Raw genomic sequence first — 17,217 nt, forward strand, 5'->3', positions numbered from 1 at the left:
TGAAATACGTGATACGTGGCACTGAAATACGTGGCACTGAAATACGTGGCACTGAAATACGTGGCACTGAAATACGTGGCACTGAAATACGTGGCACTGAAATACGTGGCACTGAAATACGTGGCACTGAAATACGTGGCACTGAAATACGTGGCACTGAAATACGTGGCACTGAAATACGTGATACGTGGCACTGAAATACGTGGCACTGAAATACGTGATACGTGGCACTGAAATACGTGGCACTGAAATACGTGATACGTGGCACTTAAATACGTGGCACTTAAATACGTGGCACGTGGCACTTAAATACGTGATACGTGGCACTGAAATACGTGGCACTGAAATACGTGGCACTGAAATACGTGATACGTGGCACTGAAATACGTGGCACTGAAATACGTGATACGTGGCACTGAAATACGTGGCACTGAAATACGTGATACGTGGCACTGAAATACGTGGCACTGAAATACGTGGCACTGAAATACGTGGCACTGAAATACGTGATACGTGGCACTGAAATACGTGGCACTGAAATACGTGGCACTGAAATACGTGGCACTGAAATACGTGGCACTGAAATACGTGGCACTGAAATACGTGGCACTGAAATACGTGATACGTGGCACTGAAATACGTGGCACTGAAATACGTGGCACTGAAATACGTGGCACTGAAATACGTGGCACTTAGGCTATGTTCACATTTGCGTTGTGCGCCTCAGTGTCGGCGCCGCAACACACAACGCAAACAAAAACGCAGCAAAACGCATGCACAACGCTGCGTTTTGCGCCGCATGCGTCCTTTTTTTATTGATTTTGGACGCAGCAAAAATGCAACTTGCTGCGTCCTCTGCGCCCGGATGCGTGCGCTGCAGTGACGCATGCGGCGCAAAACGCAAGTGCGACGCATGTCCATTTTTAGTCCCAAAATGGAGGATGGAAGAAGAAAAGGTTTGGACAAGGAAATTACATCATTTCTTTTTTTTTTTTCCCCCCACTGCAGTTAAAGCTTTATTTGTGTCAAACACAGACAATCTGCAGAGAAAACTGCATAAAAAACGCATCAAAAAACGCATCAAAAACGCACCTGCGTTTTCTGCCAAGAGCTGCGGTTTTAGTCCTCAAAAAAAAGGATTGAAATCAGGAACGTGTGAACATACCCTTAGACAGGGTATTTACATATGCAGACACTACTGCTGGTGGTTCTGGGGCATGGGGGACCTGAGAGGTTTAATCTCCCCCGAATGGACCTGACTTTCGATTTATTCCCGACATGCAATGCAGCATCATACAACCGTCTTAGCTGCTCCTGCAGTGACGGAGCAAAATCTCCTGAGCTCTCACTCTTTCCACCAACTCTGCACTTGGGAGTCAGAGGAGTTGTGAGAGATTGTGGAATCCTAAAACCCAGAAGTTTGTGACTGACTTTGCTAGAAAGCCTGGCCATTTTCAAAGGACATTATGGGTTTTGTTACAAGGCCATAATTAGACAAATCCCCAGTCTGGGGCTGAAGACTGTTTTATTACCCTAAATAAAAAGGATTTTTTTTTTCCCCAGCAAGATCCTCTTCCAGATTTAATGTTAGATTTAGTTCACAGGATCTCAAAAGCCCAAGTTTACTTTCATCAACTCAAATATCATATCTACCAGAAAGCCCACAAATTAAAAAAAAAAAACTTCCAAATCCAAATTGCCTTTCGTCTACAACTTTGAGAGCAATTTCAGCTGATCACTATCAAATATAAATGAGGCTTTACTGCCAAGCTAATTGTATCCAGGAGCCGATCTATTCATATTCCCTCTTCGCTCCAAGAAGGGATGCAATCTGCATTGTGCTTTGGCAACATAGTGACGTGCTTAAATTTCAAAGTGCTTCAAACCTCCAAGGAAAAAATAAGCAATGTGTGCATGAGACTTTAGGAATCTCATTCACTTTACTGGTACTAGGAATTTCTTCAGTTTGTGTCTAAACTGCACGGAAGATAAAGCAAAAAAAAACAAACAAATGCTTAACGTGTTCAAGAACCCTAACTTTGGTAAAATTTCTTACATGAACCTACCAAAATAAACAATATTTAAACACAAAATACCCGATACCGCTGTTTACTAATGTTTGGCTACATATCCTCCACGCTCCCCACTACATCTCAATTTTAAAATGTCAGACTTCACATATGGATTTTGTCCCCTCTAACCAGATGACTGTGTCTTGCATCAATATTTAATGTATCTTGGTATAAAACAAACAGGTTTTAAATTGATGTTGTGCCCATACCATGTCCTCTCGCCTTTCTATAGGTCTGATGCAAGTCATGCTCAATATGTATGTAATCTGGTAAGATAAAGGTATCGTTTTTCTGGATAGACCATGGAGATTGTGTTCTCACACCTTCATGCTTCCATGTCAACTGTATAGTCTTACTGTGAGGTGACTTCTTCTAAAGCTTACACCAAGATATGTATATGTATACAGTTATGATATTTAATTCTATACCATGCTTAGAATTACCGTATATACTCGAGTATAAGCCGACCCGAGTATAAGCCGACCCCCCTAATTTTGCCACAAAAAACTGGGAAAACTTATTGACTCGAGTATAAGCCTAGGGTGGGAAATGCAGCAGGTACCGGTGAATTTCAAAATTAAAAATAGATACTCCATACCGTTCATTATGGCCCCATAGATGCTCCACATAAAGCTGTGCCATATATAATGCTCTGCACCGTTCATTATGGCCCCATAGATGCTCCACATAAAGCTGTGCCATATATACAATGCTGTGCACCGTTGCCCCATAGCTGTGCCATATAGTGCTCTGCACCATTGCCCCATAGCTGTGCCATATAGTGCTCTGCACCGTCCATTATTGCCCCATAGCTGTGCCATATAGTGCTCTGCACCATTGCCCCATAGCTGTGCCATATAGTGCTCTGCACCGTTGCCCCATAGCTGTGCCATATAGTGCTCTGCACCATTGCCCCATAGCTGTGCCATATAGTGCTCTGCACCGTTGCCCCATAGCTGTGCCATATAGTGCTCTGCACAGTTGCCCCATAGCTCTGCCATATAGTGCTCTGCACCATTGCCCCATAGCTGTGCCATATAGTGCTCTGCACCGTTGCCCCATAGCTGTGCCATATAGTGCTCTGCACCATTGCCCCATAGCTGTGCCATATAGTGCTCTGCACCGTTGCCCCATAGCTGTGCCATATAGTGCTCTGCACCGTTGCCCCATAGCTGTGCCATATAGTGCTCTGCACCATTATTGCCCCATAGCTGTGCCATATAGTGCTCTGCACCATTATTGCCCCATAGCTGTGCCATATAATGCTCTGCACCGTTGCCCCATAGCTGTGCCATATAGTGCTCTGCACCATTGCCCCATAGCTGTGCCATATATACAATGCTCTGCACCGTTGCCCCATAGCTGTGCCATATAGTGCTCTGCACCATTGCCCCATAGCTGTGCCATATAGTGCTCTGCACCGTTGCCCCATAGCTGTGCCATATAGTGCTCTGCACCGTTGCCCCATAGCTGTGCCATATAGTGCTCTGCACCGTTGCCCCATAGCTGTGCCATATAGTGCTCTGCACCATTATTGCCCCATAGCTGTGCCATATAGTGCTCTGCACCATTATTGCCCCATAGCTGTGCCATATAGTGCTCTGCACCATTGCCCCATAGCTGTGCCATATAGTGCTCTGCACCATTGCCCCATAGCTGTGCCATATATACAATGCTCTGCACCGTTGCCCCATAGCTGTGCCATATAGTGCTCTGCACCGTTGCCCCATAGCTGTGCCATATAGTGCTCTGCACCATTATTGCCCCATAGCTGTGCCATATAGTGCTCTGCACCATTATTGCCCCATAGCTGTGCCATATAGTGCTCTGCACCGTTGCCCCATAGCTGTGCCATATAGTGCTCTGCACCATTGCCCCATAGCTGTGCCATATATACAATGCTCTGCACCGTTGCCCCATAGCTGTGCCATATAGTGCTCTGCACCATTGCCCCATAGCTGTGCCATATAGTGCTCTGCACCATTATTGCCCCATAGCTGTGCCATATAGTGCTCTGCACCGTCCATTATTGCCCCATAGCTGTTGCTGCTGCTGCAATAAAAAAAAAAACAAAACATACTCACCTGTCTTGCTTGCAGCTCCTCGGCGCCATCTTCCCGGCGTCTCTCCGCACTGACTGATCAGGCAGAGGGCGGCGCACACACTATATGCGTCATCGCGCCCTCTGCCTGAACAGTCAGAGCGGAGAGACTCCGGGAAGATGGCGCGACGCCCAGCGTGTGGAACGAGGAGAGGTGAATATGCGATACTTACCTGCTCCCGGCGTCCCGCTCCTTCCCCCTGCCTGTCTTCGGTGCCGCAGCCTCTTTCTCTATCAGCGGTCACCGGCACCGCTTCATTAGAGAAATGAATAGGCGGCTCCGCCCCTATGGGAGGTGGAGCAGCCTATTCATTTCTCTAATGAGCGGTCCCACGTGACCGCTCAGGGGAAGAGGCTGCGGCACCGAAGACCGTGTGACAGGCAGGGGGAGCGTCAGGAGCCCCGGAAGCAGGTGAGTATATGACAGTGCTCACCCGCCGACCCCACCACCGATCATGACTCGAGTATAAGCCGAGAGGGGCACTTTCAGCCCAAAAATTTGGGCTGAAAATCTCGGCTTATACTCGAGTATATACGGTAAATAAAACCTTAATAAAATCTCTAACTCGTATTAAACCTACCGATCCAACTTACCCCCTCCCCCTCGGGTGAGACAGAAGGGAAACTGATGCAAGAATTGATCCCTTAGTGTGCGGTGAGACTGTTCACATTGCTCAGGAACATCAGTTGTTGCGCTAGGCACTAAAAGAAGTCACATCAGAAAATGCTAAATATTGTGTATCTTGATTCCGGCTCACCTGTTTAATAACTGATGAAAAAGCCTGATGAAGCTGATGTTGTTTTGACATAATTTGTGGCACAAAACAACAGATTAAAGGGCCACTGTCACCCCCCTCCAGCCGTTATAAACTAAAAGAGCCACATTGTGCAGCAGTAATGCTGCATTCTAACAAGGTGGCTCTTTTAGTTTTAGGTTCAAGTATACCCCAAATAAAGCGTTTTTATACTTAGCCACAATTCCTGTCTCTAGCCAGGTAGGCGGGTCCTCACTCCCCAGCTTGGCCAGCTCCTCTGCCGTCACTCCAATCTTCCTGCGTTTTCGGCGCCGCCCCCTCAGCGCTGTTATCGTTTCAAAACCGGCGCCTGCGCTGTGTACTGGTGTCCTGCGCAGACACAGTAAGCTCTGGCCGTCTGATGTCCCAGCCAGGCTTGCACACTGCGCCTGCGCGGGCATTGCGGCCAGCCACCTTTGGAATCCCTGCCCCGCACTGTGTTATGCATTATGCACAGTGCGGGGTGGGGATTCCAAAGGTTCCACCTATACAGAATATTCCGTGTAATGGCTGATACCAGAGAACAAAAGACATCCACAGAACACCAGGATGGATCTGCTGCACAGCAAATAGCTGTAGGACCTGCGATGACGTCACTGCCATGTGATTAGGGCAATCACATGGCAGTGACGTCACCGCAGGTCCTACAGCTATTTGCTGTGCAGCGATCCATCCTGGTGTTCTGTGGATGTCTTTTGTTCTCTGGTATCAGCCATTACACTGAATATTCTGTATAGGTGAAACATAAATGTATAGTGATAAGAAGACGTTTTCCGGGGATTCCAAAGGTGGCTGGCTGCAATGCCCGCGCAGGCGCAGTGTGCAAGCCTGGCTGGGATGTCAGACGGCCAGAGCTTACTGCATCTGCGCAGGACACCAGTACACAGCGCAGGCGCCGGTTTTGAAATGATAACAGCGCTGAGGGGGCGGCGCCGAAAACGCAGGAAGATTGGAGTGACGGCAGAGGAGCTGGCCAAGCTGGGGAGTGAGGACCCGCCTACCTGGCTAGAGACAGGAATTGTGGCTAAGTATAAAAACGCTTTATTTGGGGTATACTTGAACCTAAAACTAAAAGAGCCACCTTGTTAGAATGCAGCATTACTGCTGCACAAGGTGGCTCTTTTAGTTTATAACAGCTGTAGGGAGGTGACAGTGGCCCTTTAAATAGTATGGCCATAATCATGTTGTTATATAGATTCAATAGATCCCTTCAGTGAAGAAATCTGCATCCTGGTTGTTGTTTAATCAACATTTAGAGTTTGGGCGCAATAACCATAAGCTTTTGGTGCATAGGGGCAGGACTGTGGGGGTAGGGTCTTCAGCTCCTGCCCTCTAGTATCTGTATCTTCCTCATATTGAGGTTTTTTCGGTCTTCAGTAAAATTGCGCCGCTGCAGGCCCATGTGCAGATTGAGATCTCTGCTTTTCTCTGAACTGAGATATAAATCTGCGCATGTGCTGCCACCAGTGCCATTTTATTAAAGATCGCCTGATGATCAATCTACAGACACTAACTTTAAAACAGAAAGACGGACTGGACATCAGAGGCAGGCGGAGGGAACGGAGCAGGACCCCAAGACCCTACCCACAGTCGTTCCCTTATTAATCAAAAGCTTGTCACCCGCACTTCAAATGCTGATTAAACGACCAAAATGCAGATTCCTTCACTAACGTTAGCTCTTGAATCTGTGTAACAGCCCCATTATAGCCTTTACTTTACTATGCATAATCATGGTGATCATTTTTTGTAAGGCTGGCATGGATAAAAGGAAACCCGGTCTTATGCTATCATCAAAGTTGGACCCTTTTATTTTCAATGATATCTGACACAGGATGTAGGCTGGGTAGTGAATAACATTTGCTTCTTTCTTCCTAAAACAGCACCACACTTGTCTACAGTTTATCTGTGGTACTGCAGGTCACACTTCAGTGGAACAGATCTGCAATACAGACACAACCCATGGACAAGTATTGCGTTGTTTCTGGGAACTTTTGAAAGAAGCATATTTTGGTTTTAATTAAATTAGTGCTTATGTGAAGCAGATAATCCTTTTTGCACAGGTGTCTTATTAACCGTGGTCCATTTTCAGTGTCCTAAGCTTAATATAGATACAAAGGTCATCGATATCTTGTGTCCTATGAACAGCAATCCACAGCGAGTTTGGAATCTGCTGTTTCATTTCTTCTTTGCAGGACGTAATTGAAAATGGTTTTTAATTTCTTCCTATTTTGTTTATACACACTTCTGCCCAAAGTGTGCTACTATCATTGATCTAAACCGCACCATTAAAATGAAATGCTGGTAGTCACTGTTATCGATCCAACAGCATTACAGAAGACCACTTTCTGTTTCCAGCTGCATTAGAATTGATATATGATCATTCCACACACTTTGGTTTTGTCTGGAGATATTTATGCTGATTAAGTATAAAGCATGTGGAAGTAACTGAAAAATACGCCACACCAGTCACGGCTAGGAGTTTCTTGCAATATGTACGCAACAAACAAACATTCCTCCACATGTCTGTTGCATGTCCTGTTACAGTGGCACGTAAAAGTTTAGTGACCCCTGGTCAAATTTACTGTTATTGTGAACAGTTAAGCAAGTTGAAGATGAAATGATCTCTAAAAGGCCTGAAGTTAAAGATGACACATTTCCTTTGTATTTTAGGCAAAAAATATACACTGCTCAAAAAAATAAAGGGAACACTAAAATACCACATCCTAGATATCACTGAATGAAATATTTCAGTTGCAAATCATTATTCATTACATAGTGGAATGTGTTGAGAACAATAAAACATAAAAATGATCAATGTAAATCAAAATGAATATCCCATGGAGATCTGGATTTGGAATGATCCTCAAAATCAAAGTGGAAAATCAAATTACAGGCTGATCCAACTTCAGTGGAATTGCCTCAAGACAAGGAAATGATGTTCAGTTGTGTCTGTAATGCCTCCATGTGCCTGCCTAACCTCCCTACAATGCCTGGTCATGCTCCTGATGAGGCGGCGGATGGTCTCCTGAGGGATCTCCTCCCAGACCTGGACTAAAGCATCCGCCAATTCCTGGACAGTCTGTGGTGCAACGTGACGTTGGTGGATGGTGTGAGACACGATGTCCCAGATGTGTTCAATCGGATTCAGGTCTGGGGAACGGGCGGGCCAGTCCATAGCTTCAATGCCTTCATCTTGCAGGAACTGCTGACACACTCCAGCCACATGAGGTCTGGCATTGTCCTGCATTAGGAGGAACCCAGGGCCAACTGCACCAGCATATGGTCTCACAAGGAGTCTGAGGATCTCATCTCAGTATCTAATGGCAGTCAGGCTACCGCTGGCGAGCACATGGAGGGATGTGCGGCCCTCCAAAGAAATGCCACCCCACACCATTACTGACCCACTGCCAAACCAGTCATGCTGAAGGATGTTGCAGGCAGCAGATCGCTCTCTACGGCATCTCCAGACTTTTTCACATCTGTTACATGTGCTCAGTGTGAACCTGCTTCCATCTGTGAAGAGCACAGAGCGCCAGTGGCCAATTTTCCAATCCGGGTGTTCTGTGGCAAATGCCAAGCGTCCTGCACGGTGTTGAGCTGTGAGTGAGCACAACCCCCATCTGTGGACGTCGGGCACTCAGACCATCCTCATGGAGTCGGTTTCTAACAGTTTGTGCAGACACATGCACATTTGTGGCCTGCTGGAGGTCATTTTGCAGGCCTCTGGCAGTGCTCCTCCTGTTCCTCCTTGCACAAAGGTTAAGGTAGCAGTCCTGCTGCTGGGTTGTTGCCCTCCTACGGCCCCCTCCACGTCTCCTGGTGTACTGGCCTCTCTCCTGGTAGCTCCTCCAGTCTCTGGACACTACGCTGACAGACAAAGCAAACCTTCTTGCCACAGCTCGCAATGATGTGCCATCCTGGATGAGCTGCATTACCTGAGTCACTTGTGTGTAGAGTCCGTCTCATGCTACCACGAGTGTGAAATCACAACCAACATTCAAAAGTGACCAAACATCAGCCAGAAAGCATTGGTACTGAGATGTGGTCTGTGGTCCCCACCTGCAGAACCACTCCTTTATTGAGTGTCTTGAAAATTGCCAATAATTTCCATCTGTTGTCTATTCCATTTGCAAAACAGCATGTGAAATTGTTTGTCAATCAGTGTTGCTTCCTAAGTGGACAGTTTGATTTAACAGAAGTTTTTTTTACTTGGAGCTATATTCTGTTGTTTAAGTGTTCCCTTTATTTTTTTGAGCATTGTATATACACAGTGGGGGAAATAATTATTTGATCTCTTGCTGATTTTGTAAGTTTGCCCACTGACAAAGACATGAACAGTCTGTAATTTTAAGGGCAGGTTAATTTTAATATTGAGAGAGAGCATATCAAAAATAAAATCCAGAAAATCACATTGTATAAATTATATACATTTATTTACATTTTGCAGTGAGAAATAAGTATTTGATTCCCTACCAACCATTAAGAGTCTGGCTCCTGCAGACCAGTTAGACCAGTGTTTCTCAACTCCGGTCCTTAAGACCCCACAACAGGTCATGTTTTCAGGATTTCATTAGTATTGCATAGGCGATGGAATTAATGCTTGAGCAGGTGATGAAATTATCACCTGTGCAATACTAAGGAAATCCTGAAAATATGACCTGTTGTGGGGTCTTGAAGAATGGAGTTGAGAAACACTGAGTTAGACGCTTCTAATCAACTCGTTACATGCATTAAAGACAGCTGTCTTACATAGTCACCTTTATAAATGACTCCTGTCCACAGACTCCATTAATCAGTCAGACTCTAACCTGTGCAACATGGACAAGACCAAAGGGCTTTCTATGGATATCAGGGACAAGATCATAGACCTGCACAAAGCTGGAGTAGTCTACAGAACCATAAGGAAGACGCTGGGTGAGAAGGAGACAACTGTTGGTGCAATAGCAAGAAAATGGAATAAATACAAAATGACTGTCAATCGACATCAATCTGAGGCACCATGCAAAATCTCACCTCGTGGGGTAGGTGAGCGATCAGCCTAAAACTACATGGTGGGAACTAGTTAATGATCTCAAGGCAGCTGGGACCACAGTCATCAAGAAAACCATATACCGTAAGATCCTGAGTGACAACCTCCTTCCCTCCGCCAGGACATTAAAAATGGGTCGTGACTGGGTCTTACAGCAAGACAATGACACAAACATACAGCCAAGGCAACAAAGGAGTGGCTCAGAAAGAAGCACATGGAGTGGCCTAGCCAGTTCTCAGACCTTAATCCCACAAGAAAACTTATGGAGGGACTTGAAGCTCCGAGTTGCCAAGCGACAGCCTCAAAACCTGAATGCTTTAGAGATTATTTGCAAAGAGGAGTGGACCAAAATGACTCCTGACATGTGCGCAAACCTCAACATCAGCTACAAAAAAAGTCTTGACTGCTGTGCTTGCCAACAAGGGTTTTGCCACCAAGTATTAAGTCTTGTTTGCCAGAGGAATCAAATTCTTATTTCTCACTGCAAAATTTAAATAAATGTATATAATTTATACAATGTGATTTTCTGGATTTTATTTTTGATATTCTATCTCTCAATGTTAAAATTAACCTACCCTTAAAATTATAGCCTGTTCATGTCTTTGTCAGTGGGCAAACTTACAAAATCGGCAAGGAATCAAATACTTATTTCCCCCAGTGTATATTTTATACATATATTCATATTTTAAAATTTTCAAAAAGGAAATTAGGCCTTACAAGTAGGCATGAGCGGGCCCGTGGATGTTTGGGTTTGGTTGAGCTGTAGTCCATAGTTTGGTTCAGTTACTAGAACTTAACCCAAACCACATAGAAGCCAATGGGGACCCAAACTTTTATGCTGTTAAATGGTCGTAATAAGGGCAAAATGGTGGTAAAATCAGGACATTTGCCAAGCAAGCAAATGTGGAAAGGAAAAAGACTTAAAGTGAACCTGTCACCCCCCCAGGCGTTTTTAACTAAAAGAGCCTTCTTGTGCAGCACTAATGCTGCATTCTGTCAAGGTGGCTCTTTTAGTTCGGGTCCTTGCCAGCCCTGAACTATTCGTTTTAGGATTTGCCTTACCTACCTGTAGTTTGTCAGGGGGGCATGTCTTTCCCCCCTCTGACACAAACGCCTCCCAGTCATCACTCGGGGCCTCCGAGCGCCGCCTCCACTTCCTTCATTAACGTCCCCGGTGCCTGCGCTGTAAGTTCCCATCATGTGATGGGAGTCGAAGGGCAGCGCAAACTGCGCATGCCCAAAATAAAAAAACTTACAGCGCAGGCGTCAGGGACGTTAATGAAGGAAGTAGAGGCGGCGCAAGGAGGCCCTAAGTGATGGCAGGGAGGCGTTTGTGTCAGGGGAAAAGACATGCCCCCCTGACAAACTACAGGTAGGAAAGGCAAATTCTAAAAACGAATAGTTCAGCGTTGGCAGGGACCCCCAACCAAAAGAGCCACCTTGACAGAATGCAGCATTAGTGCTGCGCAAGGTGGCTTTTAGTTAAAAACGCCTGGGGGGGTCACAGGTTCCCTTTAAACTGACATAGAATAAAAAAAAAAAAAATAACCTTGAACAAGGAGACAGAGGTCCAAGTGGAGGTGGACATGGCAGTGTAGATGGAAGAGGTGGTATCCAACATGTTTTTTGTTTTAACTTGGGGAGGCCCCAAAACATTAGGAATGGCAAATAGAATGATCAAAACTGTGGTGGAGTACAACAATGGCTGTGTGCAGCTGGTTTTCTTCTCTAGTCAGCCAAAGTCCTGTGGGAGTCATGCCTGGTTCACTTTAATGAATGTGAGCTTGCCCATGTTTGCAATGTATAGACTAGTACTCCGGTCTGTGATCACATCTCCGCTGTGCTAAACACACAATCTGACAGTACACTTTCCGTAGGCGAGCACCTCCAAGGCGTACAGGGCAAGCTCAGGCCATGTGTCCAATTTGGGAGACCCAGAAGTTAAATGAGGCAAACCCATCACTCAGTATGTGGGGATGTGTGGACGCATACTTTCACCATGTTGTTGAACTTGAAACACTGCCTCCTGCTAAAACGGACCATGTCAGATGGTGGTGCCTTCTGTTGTTGCGTGTCTAGGAGGTTTTTCCACATTTTGACCATGCTAACCCTCCCTTCTGAGGTGTTGGTGCTGGTGCCCCAGCCCTGTTGGAGACTTCTCCTCCTCCTCCTCTGCCTTGTTCTTCCACTGAGCCCCTGCTGTCAGGTAGGAACGCCATCAGTAGTGAGTTTACCAGTGTGTGCTTGTATTCCCACATTTTTGCGATCCTGCTCCAGTGACGGAAGTAAGGATTGTGCGTTGTCCTTGTAGATTACTTGTAGGCGGCCACCCAGTAATCAGCATTTCTAACAATCTGGGCAACTCGGCGGTCTTTGTGCAGGCGTAGCAGCATGCATTGGCTCACGTGTGCTAGGCTGCCCAGAGCCAACGATGAGCTGTCCTCGGTGGGAGTTGTATCGTCTGTGTCCTCTGTATTCCTCCCCACCATGCTCCAGTGATGCCTGTGAGCTGCTTTGAGTACTACCATGCTGTTAACAGTTTCTCTTCATCCTCCAAAACTGTCCCCTGGTTGAACAGCCGTGTACTTTGCCGTTGGGGTCCTGGCCGTTGTTGGTACAGGACCCCAACGTCCAAGCCATGTGTGGGTGACTGGCCTGATATCGGGATGAATGGTACCAGTTCCTCCTCCTCTTCCTCCTGTGCCTGCCACCACCTTATCCATCATCGCCTGAAGCATTTTTTGAAGCAGGCGTAGAAATAGGTTAGTACACTGATGACCGCATCATCAGCGCTGCCCATGTTGGTGGAGTATTCGAAGCAGCACAATATAGCCCACTCGTTGATGAAGTGGCGTTCCTTAGAGCAACTCACCCATGCTACTGCTGAAACTTCATCATTGCCTGCTGCTCCCACAGTTTTTTGCGTATGTAACGTGGAGTTCCACCTTGCAGGTACGTTGCATATGAGGCGGTGAGCGTGAAGGCAGAAATGTCACTGCAGTGCAGACAGGTCGAGCCGCAGCAGAGTGAGAACGCCAAAAGTGCTCACAGACCGCCCTCACTTTCAGCAGCAGCCCTGACATATCTGTCTCATTTTTAAGGAAGCTCTGCACCACCAATTTAGCACATGGACCAGGCAAGCGATATGTCAAACCGGTAAGGCCCAGAGCTGCTACGAAATTTGGCCCGTTATCATACACCACGGGACTTGAGGTTTAGCGGCACGAACCACTCATTGGTCTGTTTTTTGATCCCCATCCACAGCTCATGCGCGGAGTGGTATTTTTTCCCCCCAAACAGATGAGTTTCAGATTTCAGAACAGCCTGCTGTCTTTTCTCCCTGGCTGTGCTGAAGTTGGTGGTGCAGGTGTTACGCTGACTGGATGGAGAGGCGGTGGAGGAAGCAGAGTTGGAGAAGGAGGGAACATGGACAGAGAAACATCAAGCAATCCTCGGTGGTGGTAGGACATACACCAGAATACCTTCCGCCTCAGGCCTAGCCGTCATACATTTACCCAGTGGGCAATTAGGGAGATGTAACGTTACTGGCCGTGCTTTCTGATCCACGTATCGTGGTTATGTGGACCTTGCCACTGATGCAGTTGTGCACGGAGGTATTTTCCATTTTTCTCCAGTGTTTGCGGGATGGACAGCTGAACACTTTCATGGGATGATGTGGAGATGCTCCGTGACACTGCTGGTGATGGTGGTGCTGTCACATCCTTTTTTTGCTGTGACCTAGGTGGCCCTGTTGATTGGAAGTGGGAGGGAGAGGTCAAAACCGCAGCAGGAGAGGGAGCAGGAGAAGTCTTGGATCTTTCCTGGTATTTCAGGTGTGTACTCCACTGCTCCTCGTGGTTTGATTAAGATGCCTTGTCATGCAGGTGGTGCTCAGGTTCAGAACATTTATGCTTCGCTTCAGACTCTGACAGTACAGCGTGCAAACCACTCTTCTCTTCGCACATTGCCCCTGTGCCAGGTAGCTCCTTTTAGTTGGCTTTAGTGTTCTCAGTTCGTCAGCTCTATGGGCAGTAGCAGCCGAAGTACTGGCTAGGGGCCCGCCACTGTGCTTTTCCACCCTGCTCCTTCTTTTGCTGTACAACTGGGGCAGTATGACCTCTTTCTCTTCCACCCAACTGAGCACATCATATGGGCTCTACGACCTCATCATTCCCCGCATCATCTTCCACCCACTTCCGCCTCTGCTGTCTTTGCCGGTCTGCACACTGCAGAAAGATACAGAAGTTGGCACCTGTGTTTCGTCTTCGGCGTCATTGTCATCACAGATGTGCTGTGGTTGTCTGCTGATCCATGTACTTATCCTCAAACAGAAAAAGTGGTTGGGCATCAGTGCACTCGATCTCTTCCACTTGTTGGGCAGGGTCAAGTAGATGGCCCATGGAACCACAGTCAGCAGAGTCATCAATAATCAGAAGTGACTGCTGCATGACTTGGGGCTCAGACTGCTTGGCTGATTTGCAAGGGGGTGAGGTGCAAGACAGATGTCCTTACACCTCAGGTGACAGAAGGAACTGGAGGCACTCTTCAGCAATCCAATCTAAAACCGTATCAACTGTTGTGGCCTCACCATACGTTCAGTGGTACTCGGGCCCACAAAACTGTGCCTTCGTTCACCCAAGGAAGGTGTTTCATTTGGGTGCCATCAGGCACAGAACGCCCATGTCTTCTCCCTGCAGCAGCTACACCACCACCAGCAGCACCACGTCCCCTATTTGATGCTCTTTTAATTTTTTGCTCCCCAAAAAAGGGTACAGTGTAGAGAAGTGCCCCGCAGAGTAATACACTGTTGGGGGCACTCTGCACCAGGTTAAGAATAGAATGGTGGCACAACCCATGATCCAGTTTTCATACAGGTTGAATCACTTGGTGCATCAGCCAAACACAGCATGCCAATACTTGGCATGGCTGTGATGGTTCTGAAAGTGCCCACAGTCGTAAAGCATGTTGATTGGCTGCACTGCTGCTTTTCAGTTAGCTTTATTCGGCATCCAAACCCGAACAGTACAATGGACTTCTGCTTGAAGTCTGTGTTTAGCACCGGACACTGGGTGTCCGGTAGGAACCCCGAATTTTACAGTTGGCATTCGCTCATCTCTGCTTACAAGCTGTTTACCATTGAGTTTGTAAGCACTGTTTTGTTAACCAGGTTCACTGGAGCACGCTGTTACCTCCTAATCCTATCCAGCTTTAGGACGCTTGTCTGTATCCTGGGCAACAAACTTTAAGCAAAAGAAAAGTGTTAATATCTGAAGAATGGCTAAAAAATTTTTATTTTTAGTTGCAAAAAATGCAATAAAAAGAAAATATCACTGTGGAACTGCTTTTTTTTTTTTTTAACATATTTTTTATTTTCTTATTTGTCTGTACATTTATTTTCTTTGGTAAAATGAATAGTGTTCTTCATAACTACAACTCCTACTAAACAAAAGCCCTCATATTCTGTCGAGAGAAAAGTATAAAGGTCTCTTGGAAGTAAGTCAAAAGCTTTAAAATGGAATATCGCTGTTAATGTAGAGGTTTTTTTATTTACAAAATGCACATAAAATTGGTGTCTACAGTATATAGCAGCTATATTGCAAGTGACAAAATTGCATCCAAATAGTTTCAGCCTGACTACAGTTTTGCTTGGAACTTTGGTGTTAACAAGTTGTTGAAGATGACGAGCAGTATCTATCAGACCGGAAACAAATTCCAGAGCAGTGTTATGAGGGTTGCGATATTTCACTGCTCCTGAAATAGGAGCATATGGCTTGTCTGATACTGATACTGTTCCCAGCACAAGTGGCATTAGAGTCACTCTGCACAACACATTCTTGTGGGCTAAATCCAGAACCACACCTGCCTCTTTGCAGCTTGCAGCTGTGTCTGCCAGCCATATGGACCTATGTCAGAAGAGTTTAGAAACCTTGTTTCACGCCGATTTTTAGTGAGGGAAATTTTAGTAGTGTTATTTTACGTGGCTAGTTAAAAGGGTTGTCTCAAGTTTTAGAAGTTATCCTCTATACATGTGATGGGGAATAACTTCTCAAACGCTGGGCCTTCTAACAATCCCGAGAACCAGGGCTCTGAAGAGCCGCATGTGAATGGGACAGTGGTGGATTATGTCCACTGCTGCTGAATTCATTCTTAATGGGAGCGCCGGAGAAAGCTGAGCGCAATGTCTGGCTGGTCTTTGATACTCCTATAATGAATGAAATGAACGCAGGTATGCATGAGCACCCACTGCTGGCCCTGGTTCACTAGACTGTGGGGTCCCAGCGACCGGTAAATTATCCTCTATCCAAACTGCTAAACTTGTGAATCCCCTTTTAACTGTTAATGCTTTATATAAAACAAACAGATTTTTTTTTTTTGTATGCTTTTTTATCCGTTAAAAAAAGACTGTTATAATACACTAGATGGTGGCCCGATTCTAACGCATCGGGTATTCTAGAATATGTATGCGTAGTGTATAGCACAGCCCACGCAGTACATTGCGCAGCCCACGCAGTACATTGCGCAGCCCACGCAGTACATTGCGCAGCCCACGCAGTACATTGCGCAGCCCACGCAGTACATTGCGCAGCCCACGCAGTACATTGCGCAGCCCACGCAGTACATTGCGCAGCCCACGCAGTACATTGCGCAGCCCACGCAGTACATTGCGCAGCCCACGCAGTACATTGCGCAGCCCACGCAGTACATTGCGCAGCCCACGCAGTACATTGCGCAGCCCACGCAGTACATTGCGCAGCCCACGCAGTACATTGCGCAGCCCACGCAGTACATTGCGCAGCCCACGCAGTACATTGCGCAGCCCACGCAGTACATTGCGCAGCCCACGCAGTACATTGCGCAGCCCACGCAGTACATTGCGCAGCCCACGCAGTACATTGCGCAGCCCACTGCGCAGCCCACTGCGCAGCCCACGCAGCACATTGCCCAGCCCACGTTGTACATTGCGCAGACACCGTAGTACATTGCGCAGCCCGCGTTGTACATTGCGCAGCCCGTGTAGTATATTGCGCAGCCCACGTATATAGCAATGTGGACATGTGGGCAAAAAAAAAAAAGAATTAAAATAAAAATTAGTTATATACTCACCTTCCGTTGGCGCCTGGATCCAGGAAGCGGTTACCGACGCTTGGGATCCAGAGAAGCTCCGCCGAGGCGCTCGCGCCGGCCGCCATCTTCCGTTCCCATGATGCATTGCGAAATTAC

The 17,217-nt window shown here is 46.6% G+C and overlaps 1 protein-coding gene across 2 annotated transcripts in view; it reads left to right on the forward strand.

Annotated features, from left to right (window-relative positions):
- The window catches only part of DGCR2 (DiGeorge syndrome critical region gene 2), a 139,551-nt gene that overhangs the window by 44,373 nt on the left and 77,961 nt on the right, over positions 1-17,217 (forward strand). The gene's annotated exons all lie outside the window — the stretch shown is intronic.

Source organism: Ranitomeya variabilis, chromosome 1, assembly GCF_051348905.1.
Source record: "Ranitomeya variabilis isolate aRanVar5 chromosome 1, aRanVar5.hap1, whole genome shotgun sequence".
NCBI lineage: Eukaryota > Metazoa > Chordata > Amphibia > Anura > Dendrobatidae > Ranitomeya > Ranitomeya variabilis.